Below are 12,983 nucleotides of genomic sequence, written 5' to 3' on the forward strand. Positions count from 1 at the left end.
ATTGCCAGATGCGGAGGCACAGGGAGGGGCGGCGCCATTGCCAGATGCGGAGGCACAGGGAGGGGCGGCGCCATTGCCAGATGCGAAGACACAGGGAGGGGCGCCATTGCCAGATGCGGAGGCACAGGGAGGGGCGCCATTGCCAGATGCGGAGGTACAGGGAGGGGCGCCATTGCCAGATGCGGAGGTGTGTCACCCCAGGTCTGGATGCCACAAACGTTAAAGGCTGTGTCTGAGAGCGGGAGGGAGGTTCCCTGGTCAGGGACCATTAGCATGCAGCACCTCCTGTCCAAGGTCAGTAGGGGGAGCAGGCTGCCCCTATAAAAGCTGGAACTGAGGGCAGGGTTAAAGAGACCAGGACCCACTTCTGAAGCATCCAGAAGGGTTCCCAGAGGAAAGGGACAGGTCAGCAGCAGCTGAGGAGTCCAGGAGGCAGAGGAGGAACAGCAAGCCAGGGACAGAGGCGACAAGAGCCGGTCCTGGCTGAGAGAGAACTACACAACCGGACACTGGGTTTCAAGGCTGTCAGGGTTGCAAGCCTGGCAGCAGATAACCAACCCGCGAGGGATTTCAGGTCCCTTGGCCTAAGAAGCCTGGAGGCTCCGCCAAACAGAGGGACCGGTACAGCACGGAAAAGCAACAGGTACATAAGGCCCGAGTCGCAAGCCATACAGGCGTAGTACATGGCCAGCTCAGGGACGTGGGCTATCACACCACGAAAAGGGGGTTAGTGAGCAAGGGCAGAGAGAGGACGGTAGGCCTACCCACTCACCCTGACCAGTGGGGCTCGCCCGAATGCTCTCAGACACATTCCTACCCTGTACTCCTGTTGGGTCATTAATAATACCTACAATAAAGACCCTGGACTGTTTGAAGCAGACTCTGAACCCTTACTATTGCGGCCTGCACCATCACCCCCAGCATCCTATTACACTGCCCTGAGGCTACACTCTTCCCGTGGGGAGTTATCCTATCCCTGTGCTGCATACCAACATCAGCCTCAGCGGTCTGCCTTGCAGCGGCGGTCATCCCTGACCGCAATCCACGGGTGGCGTAGTCGGACATTGAAAACCTTACAAATAGACTGCCACAGCATTTGGTCTGACCACCCTGAGCCCTGCCCCACGGCCCAGGGGGTGAGTCAGAGGCACAGGCAGGGGCGCCATTGCTAGATGCGGAGGCACAGGGAGGGGCTCCACTGCCAGATGCGGAGGCACAGGGAGGGGCGCCACTGCCAGATGCGGAGGCACAGGGAGGGGCGCCACTGCCGGATGCGGAGGCACAGGGAGGGGCGCCACTGCCAGATGTGGAGGCACAGGGAGGGGCGCCACTTCCAGATGCGGAGGCACAGGGAGGGGCGCCACTGCCAGATGTGGAGGCACAGGGAGGGGTGGCGCCATTGCCAGATGCTGTGTGGAGCTGCCCACTTTCTAAAGACTATGATACTTTTCCAGCGACGGACCACCATTTTTGTTAATATTATTATTGTATTTTATTAGTGATTTACTTGTTATGTTTTATATAGTTCTGCTAACTGTAACATAGCTGGCGGCGTACTTGCATAGTGCACCATCTCCCACTATGCAAGATCGCAAACTTAATCTTCTGTCCAGTCTTCCAGCCTGGCTTCTGTTCTTGCTGTCTGCTTGTCCCTGTCCTGACTGCTTAGGGCGGCGGCCCGGTTACTTCCTGTTTCTTGTAGCTACTGTGGGCACACTCCTAATGCATCTCCAGCCTATTGCTGTCTGTCACTGGATATTTAAACCAGCTCCACCCTCAAGCTGGTGCCTGAGCAACTCTTACCTTCAGAGGGCTCCTTGCCTCTGATGTGCCAGGTCCCGTCCCGTTCTGTTTCTTGCCTGTCCACCAACCTGGGGGCTGTATTCCCAGGCCTGTCTAAACTATCTCCTAGCCTGTTTGTCTGCCTCTCTGGGGGCCGTATACCCAGACTCGCTCCTGTATCTTGTTGCAGTGTCAGTTCCTGTCTGAACACTCTCCTAGCCTGTTTGTCTCTGTGTCCGTACCTTCCCTTTTCCTGCAGTCTCTGAACCTGCACCTAACTCCTACTCGATGTCTCTGTACTTCTGTTGTGAGTTTAGAGTCCACTCGCTACTTCATTGCAAGTACCTTGTGTATATGGTTCTGCTTTTCCCTTCCAGTCTGTTCAGTGTGAACAGAGGCCTGTCCTCTCTGCTTTGCCTTGCTCACCGCTCCAGCGGTTCCTTCCTACTCTGCCTTGCTCACCGCTCCGGCGGTTCCTCTCTGCTCTGCCTTGCTCACCGCTCCGGCGGTTCCTCTCTGCTCTGCCTTGCTCACCGCTCCGGCGGTTCCTCTCTGCTCTGCCTTGCTCACCGCTCCAGCGGTTCCTGCCTGCTCTGCCTTGCTCACCGCTCCGGCGGTTCCTGCCTGCTCTGCCTTGCTCACTGCTCCGGCGGTTCCTTCCTGCTCTGACTTACTCACCGCTCCGGCGGTACCTCTCTGCTCCGCCTTGCCCACCGCTCCAGGGGTTCCTCTCTGCTCTGCTTGTCTACCGCATCTGCGGTTCTGTTCCTGAATCCCAGTCTGTACTGGACCCTATCCAGCCTGTGCTCCTACCTGCTAGTACCTCCCCGTCTGCACGCCAGCCGTACTTGTCAGTACCCTACTGTCTGCATACCAGCCGTGCCTGCCAGTATCCTCCTGTCTGCACTCCAGCCGTGCCTGCCAGTGCCCACCTGTCTGCATGCCAGCCGTGCCTGCCAATGCCCACCTGTCTGTGTGCCAGCCTAACCTGCCTGTTCCTGTATTCCCCGGTGTGGGTCAACAGCCGTGTCCGGGGTCTGGCCTGGAGTAGCACCTGCTCCCTCTGCTCGGTTCCTCCCTGGTGCACGGCATCGTTAGCCGTCGTGCGACCTTGGTCAGATCGGGTTGACACTTAGTTATGCCCCTCCAGGCACTCTCCGGTTCATGGCACAGTGGAATCACTAAATCACGCACACGCCAGTCAGCCCGGGCGTGTGCATAACACTAACTTGTCAGTATGTGCACTAGATTCATTTGTAAAATGTCCAGCATTCCACTAATCTGTATCTCAGGAGTATCTAACCATTGTTCCAATAGCCAATAATCTAGTTATGTGTGTGTAGATTGTAGACACAGTGGAGCCGTCACCACAGGGGGTCTTACATGCAGTCTCAGATGAAGGCTTCTAAAATATTCTTCATTGTTTAGCAAACAGTGAATGTTTAAGGGGGAGGGTGTGATCACTTCTGACCTGGGAGGGGACTGAGCCCAGTGGAAGAAAGGACAGACATGTTTTAGGGTGTTGTGTGGAAGGTTTGAAGGAAGAGGATGGAGACCGTGGACTTGGAAGGATGAATGGATAAACATGTTACCATTATGGATTATGTCGTTTGGATTTACACTTTCTTAAAAGTACTTCTGCTATTGGATAACTGTGCTCTCATCATTTTATTTGCCGTCTAGAGGATCATGGACTGTGGCTACAGACTATACTGGCTGAAGATACGAAATCTGTGGGCCAACCAAAAGATGGGAGACAGTGAGTATGGCCTTATACAAAGCCAGTGGAACTACTGAACCCAGATGGGGAATTTGAGGATTGAGAGAACTGTTTTTTTTGGCCATTTACCTGGAATTCCTTATTACCATGGCTGTGATCAATAAAATATTGTTGCATCGTTAATCTGCCTAGGTGATTACTTACAACCCACAACTTCAGATCTTTACAAGTGGTGGCAAGCAGTGGGATCACCTATCTCTGGAGAGCATACCAGGGAAAGTTACCGAGCGGTGACTTGGCAGAAGAGATGACGGAGGATGGACCGACTGAGTTGAGGAGGGTGCTGGACGCGCTAGGAGAGCGGGCCACGGAGATAGAGCGGGCGGCAGTGTTAAACAAATTTCTGGGTGTGCATGTAGCGATACCGCCACCCGCCCCAGTGCAGAGGACAATGGATAACAGGAGAGCGGGGCCTACATCTTTAAGGTACCAGGATATACCACAGTTCAATGAGGACACCTCGGATATTGATGAACATCTCCGGTTATTTGAGAACCTCTGCCTGCTGCATGAGGTGTCACTCAGTGACTGGCTCAGATATTTGAGTGTTGGTGACGCGCCTCCTGGGCCGTGTGTGCACGTGTGTGAGTTACCCGGAGACAGGTCTCTGGGGATTGTAGTCTCCGTGGTGGCGACCCGGTCCTGTGGCTCAGGGTGGTCAAACCAGTGGCGGTCTAGTATAAGTTTTAGGTTAATTGTCCGACTACGCCACCCGTGGATTGCGGTCAGGGTGTACCGCCGCTGCGAGGCAGTCCGCTGAGGCTGGTGTGGTGTGCGCAGCTAAAGATGGGATAACTCCCCACGGGAAGAGTATGGCCTCAGGGCAGGGTATGTGGATGATGGGAGTGATGGTGCACGGGCGTCCCAGTACTAGTAGTGCTGTATGCGGTGAGAAAGCAGGAACGACTCAGAGTCTTTGCAGTGCAGTTCAGGGTCTTTACTGATGATATTAAGGCAGACCCTCCCGGGAGTACTGGCTAGCATAAGGGGCCTGGTCAGTCTGTGAGCAAGCAGGAGCTGCCCTGGCCAGGTGGAGTTGTAGGCCTCCCCATCTGTCTGAACTCTTCCTGGCTACCTTACTGTAAGCGAGTGGAAGTAGCCCACGTCCCTGAGTGTACCGTGTGGTGCTCACCCGTATGCTGGTGACTTGGGGCCTTCTGATAGCGTCCGCTCCTCGATGGCGGTGCTGGTCCCTTGCTCGTGACTGATCCTCCGGGCTTCTATGGCCAGAGAACCTGGAGTCCCTTGCCGGCTGGTTTCTGCTGTTGGACTTAGAGGTTCCCACAGCCTCGGACTCCGTTGTCCGGTTCTTAGATTCTTCTGCCAGGGCGAGCTTTGCTTAGCTCCAGCCCCTGGTCTTCAGCTCCTGCTCCTACAGAGCTCCTATCTGTTGCTTTCTCTGTGTCTTTCTCTCTCTAACCCCGCCCCAGATCCAGTTTATATAGGGCAGGTTTCTCCCCTATCTGGACTGGGACAGGAGGTGTTGCATGTTTAAGGGCTCCTGACCACGAAACCTCCCACTCGCTCTCAGACGTAATATTTCTATTACTGTGGCAACTAGACCCCTGGGGTGCCACATTCCCCCCTAGTGAAATTTAGTACTTCGGGACTAAACACATTTTTGAAACATACACAAATACAAGGGTATAAACAATAACAGGAAAAAGTACATTTTGTCTTGATGGTCACGGCATTTCCGTAACCGGGTGTCCATATCACCCAAGGTGAAGTTTTAGAACAGAGTAGGGGACCTGTCCAAAGCAAACCCCAAACGTTGGCCCTGGGCGTGGCTGCAAGGCGAAGCTAATTACTTTGGACCACACGGGACCACGCCAGACAGGTTTTTCTTCCGTGGCCGTCTTCGCAAGAGGCACAAGGTGCAACTATTTACAATATAGTTCCGGTTATTCAGCGTCCATAACCTGTCAGTCCAAATAAACCTGAAGGGTAACTAGAGAAACATAATTAATAAACAGGCAACAAAAACATAAACCTTTTTCAGCATTGGCAATTTTACAAGCGAATTCACATTATATTTTAGATTCTCCAGCGAGCGGGCATCAAACCTCTAGTGCTCCTGGTGGACGTACGTAACCCACTATCAGGTTCTGCACTACAGGATGTAGGAGGTGTTGCGGGTAGGCCTGGCAGCTTTCTGCGTACTCTTTGGCTTACTAGGGGCACGGCAGGCTCACTACTAGCAGAGAGTTGATTCTCCTGGGCTGCTGGTATGGATTCTTCTGCCTCCTGGGCCGGCTGCTCTTCTGACACTCCCTGTTCTTCTGTAGGCCCTTGAGGGGCTGGCTAGAGAAAGGTGAGGACGGGTACCACGACCGCGTTGTTGATTTGAGTCCAAGACCGGGGAAAGTCTCCGAGTACGGTACTGATCATTTCTTCCCTTTCCTCTGCGGGTTGAGGGTTCTCTTAATCTTCGTCAGGGCTTTGCAGCTGCTCGGGACACTTTTTCAGGTGGTCTCTGGAGACAATGGCTGTGGTCTCTCCTCCATTCTTACTGATTACACAGACTTTTGGATTATCATGACTTGAAGGCAGTACTGTGTACGGGTCCTTCTCCCACTGGTCGTCCAACTTGTGGAGCCGCCTCTTTCTCTTCAAGACCTGCTCTCCAGGTACCAGGGGAACAGCGGGAGCATGCTGGTTATAAGCCTTCTCTTGCCTTTCTCTTGCTTGAGACAGACTTCGCTCGACGCTCTACTGTACTTTCCGATACTGCTGCTGCCGTTCTGTATCCCAGTCTGCCTCTGGCGGGGTGTCCTCAGGTGTCAGGACTCCCATATCCAGGTCAATAAGCAGCTTACCAGGTCTTGCTCTCATTAGGTAAGCCGGGGTACAGTTGGTGGAACCTATGGGGATGTAATTATACAAGTCCACCAGATCAGGCAGTTTTTCAGGCCACAGACTGCGTTCTTCCAGGGGCAACGTTTTTAGCAAGTCTATCGCCACCTGGTTCATTTTCTCACATAGTCCATTGGTCTGAGGATGATAGGGCGTTGTTCTTATCTTCCTGCAGCCATACAGGTTGCAGAACTCCTGGAAGACCTCCGCTTCGAAGGCTGGTCCTTGGTCCGTCAACACTTGCTCCGGATACCCGTGTGGACTGCAGAAGTGCAGCTGGAAGGCTCTGGCTGCTGTCTGAGCCATTAAGTCTTTGACAGGGACCACCACCAGGAACCGGGAGTAGTGATCTACGATGGTGAGGGCGTAGACGTCCCCAGATTTGCTTGGAGCCAGTTTCACATGGTCCAGGGCTACCAGTTCCAGTGGCTGCCTGGTGATGATGGACTGCAGGGGAGTCTTCTGGCTGGCACGGTCCTTTCTTCTTAGGTTGCACGGGCCACAGTCTCTGCACCATCTCTCGATGGCTCCTCTCATGCCTACCCAGTAGAACCATTCACGCAACAGGAACTCCAGCTTCTTCCATCCGAAGTGTCCTGCTCCGTCGTGGTATGCCTCCAGAACCATAGCTGCATCTCGTCTTGGGACCACTACCTGCCAGGTCAGCTCATGTGTTTGAGAGTTGACCATTCTCCGGCACAGCTTCTCCTTGTAGAGAAATAGCTTACTTTTCTCCTTCCACAGTTGCTTGGTCTCCTCCGGAGCGTCTGGATCAAGACGGGCATCAGCCTGTGTCAGCATTTCCTTCACCAGACGGACTGCGGGATCACTGTCTTGTGTCTCCGCCCAGCTGTAGTGGGGTAAGGGATTGAACGTAGCAGAGCGCCTGTCCCTTACATGGTGGGAATACAGGGTAATCCCATGACGGTGGAACGCAGGGAGTTCGACTTCTTCCAGTTCTTCTGGATCTTCCCCTACGTCCGGTAAGTTTGGCATTCTGGACAGGGCATCCACATTGGCATTTTAGCGTCCAGCCCGGTATTTGATGGTGAATTCATAGTTGGACAGGCGGGCCATCCATCTCTGTTCCAGGGCACCAAGTTTTGCAGTGTCCAGGTGTGTCAACGGGTTGTTATCCGTGTACACGGTGAACTTGGAAGAGGCAAGGTAATGCTTGAAACGTTCGGTCACTGCCCACACCACTGCCAGGAACTCTAGCTTGAATGAGCTATAATTCTCAGGGCTTCTCTCCGTGGGCCGTAGTTTTCGGCTGGCGTAAGCGATTACCCGTTCTTTCCCCTGCAGGATCTGGGACAGTAAGGCTCCTAGCCCGATGTTGCTCGCGTCCGTGTGGAGGATAAAGGGTTGGCTGTAGTCAGGGTACGCCAGGATTTCATCCCCCGTGAGGGCCATCTTCTGCTGGCGGAAGCACTCATCTTCCAACTTTTCCCACCTGAAGGGTGGCTTCGGGTTTTTGGCCTTCCGGGATTGACCTATCAGGAGGTCCTGCATAGGGGCTGCCATTTTGGTGAAACCGGGAATGAATCTTCGGTAGTATCCTACCAACCCGAGGAACTGCCGCACTTCCTTTATGCTGGAGGGTCTTGGCCAGTCTTTAATCACAGTGATCTTATCGGGGTCGGGAGCCACTCCGTCAGCACTCACCACGTGTTCCAGGTTCTGCACCTTTGGTTTCAGGAGGTGACACTTGGAGGGTTTCACCTTTAGGCCGTAGCTTGCCAGGGCGTCAAACACTTCTGCCAGGTGTTTCAGATGGTCCTCGTAGGTTTTGGAATAAACGATGACATCGCCAGGTATAACAGGACCGTCTCGAAATTCCGGTGTCCCAGACAGCATTCCATCAACCGCTGGAAGGTTCCTGGTGCGTTGCAGAGCCCGAACGGCATACAGTTGAATTCGCTGAGACCCATCGGGGTGGTGAATGCAGTCTTCTCCTTGTCTGCCTCTGCTACAGGAACCTGCAGTACCCGCTAGTAAGATCCAAAGTGGAGAAGAAGTTAGCAGATTTTAATGCAGCTAAAGATTCTTCTATTCTAGGTAACGGGTACGCATCTTTGTGTGTGATACAGTTGACCTTTCTGTAGTCTACACACATTCTCATTGTGTTGTCCTTCTTTTTCACTAGAACTAGTGGAGCTGCCCAGGGCCTACAGCTGTCCCTGATTACCCCAGCCTCCTTCATGTCTCGCAACATCCCCTTTGCATGCTGATAGTGTGCAGGGGGTACAGGTCGGTATCTTTCCTTTATGGGTGGATGGTCTCCTGTGGGGATGTGATGTTCTACCCCCTTTACTCGCCCGAAGTCTAGAGGGTGTTTACTAAAGACTCTTTCGTACTCCTGAACCACCCGGTAGACTCCCTGTTTTTGGTGTGAGGGAGTGGAGTCAGTACCCACATGCAGTTGCTGACACCAGTCCTCCATTTGTTTCTTAGAGCCGTTACCTTCCTCTGGTTGAGATGGAGGCAAGGGTTCCACGGCCCTTACAGAATTTTGGTTTATGGTGAACAATTTGGCTAGCGTGGCATACCGGGGCAGGTATACTTCTCTATCCCCGATATTTATGATGCGGACGGGCACCCTCCCATGGCGTACATCGACCACCCCCCGTGCCGTCAAAATGGTGGGCCTACTGTCTGAGTAGACGGGTTCTACCATTGCTTGGTAGTCTCTACCTCTTAGACCAATAGCTGCCCGGCACCAGATCATCATTTCACTTTTCAGGGGCATGGCAATAGGGAACGGGTCACACATTCTCACGCTACCAATCTCACCACCAGATAGTTCCACTTGTTGCCGTTTCATCAGCGCCCGGATCTCTTTTTGGAGAACACGCTGCTGGCTGGAGCTGGCGTTCTTGTCAACCTGCTGTAAAATGAGAATTACCTCTGCAAGACAATTTTAAATCACGATAGTTCCCAAGGTTATTTTAGGGTGACCCTCATGACGGTCAATGTCCACAATAATCAGTCCTTGTGCCGCCAGTTCGACTTTACCGACCTTAATGGTCACCTCTTTGAACCCCACCTGCGGCACGGGCTGACCATTGCTGGAGATGATACTCAGGTCGTCATCTGGGTAGCGGGTTATGTCCAAGTCATTCCAGTACCGCTTAAAGAGCACGTACGGGATGGTAGTCACCTGTGACCCACTGTCTAGTAGGGCACTCATAGGAATGCCATCCAGTACCACAGGCAAGACCAGACGTCCCCCTACGTATTTATCACGCCAGTTCGATGGGCCTGATGATCTTATGCCTGGGGGTTGGCCCTCTACCCCAGGTTGTGCCCGTTTAAATGACAGTACCTTGCCATATGTCCGGGTTGATTGCAGCGGCGGCAGATGGGCTGTCCGTCCTCGTTGTAGCGGTCGCTGGGTCTTCCTCTGGACGGCGGGATCCTCCTCTGTTGGCGCCATGGGACGTCCTCCGGTCCGGATGCCAGCTGGATCTTTCCTGGAGAAGATACCTGTAACGACTGCACAGTCCTGGTTAATGCGGCAACGCTTTTGGTCAGTTCTTGGACCTGATGGTGCAAGTCTGCAGCCGGGTCTTTATCCAAAGCCTGCGCACCAGCTCCCACAGGCTCTGCAGCCAAGGGCGCCGCCTCCTGGTGATAAGTAATAGCAGGGCGCCGGTGGGTTACAGCGCTAACCGGTGCCGGTTCTCGGAGCACCCGGATGGCCCTGTCTTTGAACTTTGCAAAGTCTAACCCAGGGTTCTGCAAGGCCATTGCCCGTAACTGGGTTCGGTGGGCATTGGACAGCAGACCCTCAATGAATTGCTCAGTCAACAGTTCATCTGCATTCCGCACACTGTCAGGGTCTGCCTGTTTAATGGCTCCCTGGGCCTCTTGCAAATTCAAAGCATAGTCTCTTATACTGTCTTGGGCCCGCTGCTTGCACCCATAGAATTTCATTTTGATCTCTGCTGAGGTGCGGGTATCAAAAGTGTCCCTCAGACGGGCTAAGATCTCCTTCACGGTCTCCTTGTCCCTGACTGACAAGGACTTTACTTCACGTTGGGCTGCGCCGGTTAGCTGGCCTACCAATATGCTCACTTTTTGTCCCTCCGTCAGGGGGTATACTTTAAACAGGCTGTACAGTCTCTCTTTAAAGTCGCTTAGGGTATGCGACTCCCCTGAGTATTGGGGCAGCCAGGCCGCTCCGGGGATGTAAGGCATGGTGAACGGCATTACTGTGGCAGCGGCCGCGCTGGTGGTAGAGGGTCCCTCCGTGTCCGTCATCTTCCTCCCCCCTAGTTAAGTGTGGCCTACCTTCTGTTGCTTCTTCTCCGTAGGCCGCAGCTCCGCAGACGATCGTCAGGGTGGAGGACCTTGCGTCGCGTTCTGGTGACGTCAGCGTCGCTCCCTCTCCTTCCAGGACCTTGCGCAGCATCGGTGCGTAGGGCGGAGCTTCAGGTCTCACGCACTTTCGGTGTCCATGCCCCTTTTCTTCCCGCGCGGCGTCCCGAAGATGGCGCCCGATGGCGGGAAAACGACTGCGGATGGCGGGAAAACGGCTGAAGATGGCGGGAACCGACTGAAGATGGCGGGAAACGACTCCGGATGGCGGGAACCTTCACCACGGCAGGTATGACAGTCTTTTGAAGGCGCGCAGTACCGGGTGGTTGCGGGCAAGAAATCCTGCCGACTACGCCAAAGTTGACGGGCCCCCTGGGCTGTGTGTGCACGTGTGTGAGTTACCCAGAGCCAGGTCTCTGGGGATTGTAGTCTCCGTGGCGGCGACCCGGTCCCGTGGCTCAGGGTGGTCAAACCAGTGGCGGTCTAGTATAAGTTTTAGGTTAATTGTCCGACTACGCCACCCGTGGATTGCGGTCAGGGTGTACTGCCGCTGCGAGGCAGTCCGCTGAGGCTGGTGAGGTGTGCGCAGCTAAAGATGGGATAACTCCCCACGGGAAGAGTATGGCCTCAGGGCAGGGAATGTGGATGATGGGAGTGATGGTGCACGGGCGTCCCAGTACTAGTAGTGATGTATGCGGTGAGAAAGCAGGAACGACTCAGAGTCTTTGCAGTGCAGTTCAGGGTCTTTACTGATGATATTAAGGCAGACCCTCCCGGGAGTACTGGCTAGCATAAGGGGCCTGGTTAGTCTGTGAGCAAGCAGGAGCTCCCCTGGCCAGGTGGAGTTGTAGGCCTCCCCGTCTGTCTGCACTCTTCCTGGCTACCTTACTGTAAGCGAGTGGAAGTAGCCCACGTCCCTGAGTGTACCGTGTGGTGCTCACCCGTATGGCTGGTGACTTGGGGCCTTCTGATAGCGTCCGCTCCTCGATGGCGGTGCTGGTCCCTTGCTCGTGACTGAGCCTCCGGGCTTCTATGGCCAGAGGACCTGGAGTCCCCTGCCGGCTGGTTTCTGCTGTTGGACTTAGAGGTTCCCACAGCCTCGGACTCCGTTGTCCGATTCTTAGATTCTTCTACCAGGGCGAGCTCTGCTTAGCTCCAGCCCCTGGTCTTCAGCTCCTGCTCCTACAGAGCTCCTAGCTGTTGCTTTCCCTGTGTCTTTCTCTCTCTAACCCCGCCCCAGATCCAGTTTATATAGGGCAGGTTCCTCCCCTATCTGGCCTGGGACAGGAGGTGTTGAAAGTTTAAGGGCTCCTGACCAGGAAACCTCCCACTCGCTCTCAGACGTAATATTTCTATTACTGTGGCAACCAGACCCCTGGGGTGCTGTTATGTTCTGCTACCAGAGCTAAGGAAAGAGAGGAGATCTGTCCCTACGATAGAACTCAGCTTAATCCCTACGATGTAACAGGGGACCTGATCCTGCGATCAGACCTGCTAAAGTCCTAAGCTAGTCTGTACGGAGACCTATAGATGTGGGGAAGGAATCCCTACAAGTACTAAGGACTGGGAGGAAAATGGGACACCTCCTAACAGAAATAGTAGCAGACAGACGAACAAACAAAATATATAGAACATAGAGGTCCGTAGACCAAGCAAACTAACAGAGTTAGATACAGAGCACAGGCTAGCTAGAAAGTAGTTAAACAATGAAGTCCAGCAAAGCCAGAAGGGCGGAGCAGGATTAAATAGGCCAACAAGGTCATGTGACCAGCAAAGGAAAAAACCTAAGAACAAGGTTCTAACAGTACCCCCCCTTCTAAGAGGATCCTCCGGATCCCCTAGGACCAGGCTTATCAGGAAATCTCCTGTGAAACGCTCTGATAAGTCTGGACGCGGAAACATCATCCGACCTCACCCAAGAGTTATCCTCGGGTCCGAAGCCTTTCCAGGCCACAAGATACTGCAAACTACCTCTATACTGTCTAGAGTTAAGGATGCGAGAAATTTCATATTCCCCGTCCTCCACCACCGGAGGAACAGAGGCAGAGGCGTCACAATCCGATACAACAGCTTTTTTCAACAGAGACATGAAATACCGGATTAATTCTCCAGGAGGTAGGAACCTCCAACCTAACAGCAGATTGGTTGACAACCTGAAGCACCTTAAAGGGCCCTACAAACTTGGGACCCAATTTCTTAGAAGGAATCCTCAACCGCAGATTCCTAGAGGACAACCAAACCATGT

Source organism: Phyllobates terribilis, unplaced genomic scaffold, assembly GCF_046119375.1.
Source record: "Phyllobates terribilis strain yellow unplaced genomic scaffold, ASM4611937v1 Scaffold_3__8_contigs__length_932513732, whole genome shotgun sequence".
Taxonomy (NCBI): Eukaryota; Metazoa; Chordata; class Amphibia; order Anura; family Dendrobatidae; genus Phyllobates; species Phyllobates terribilis.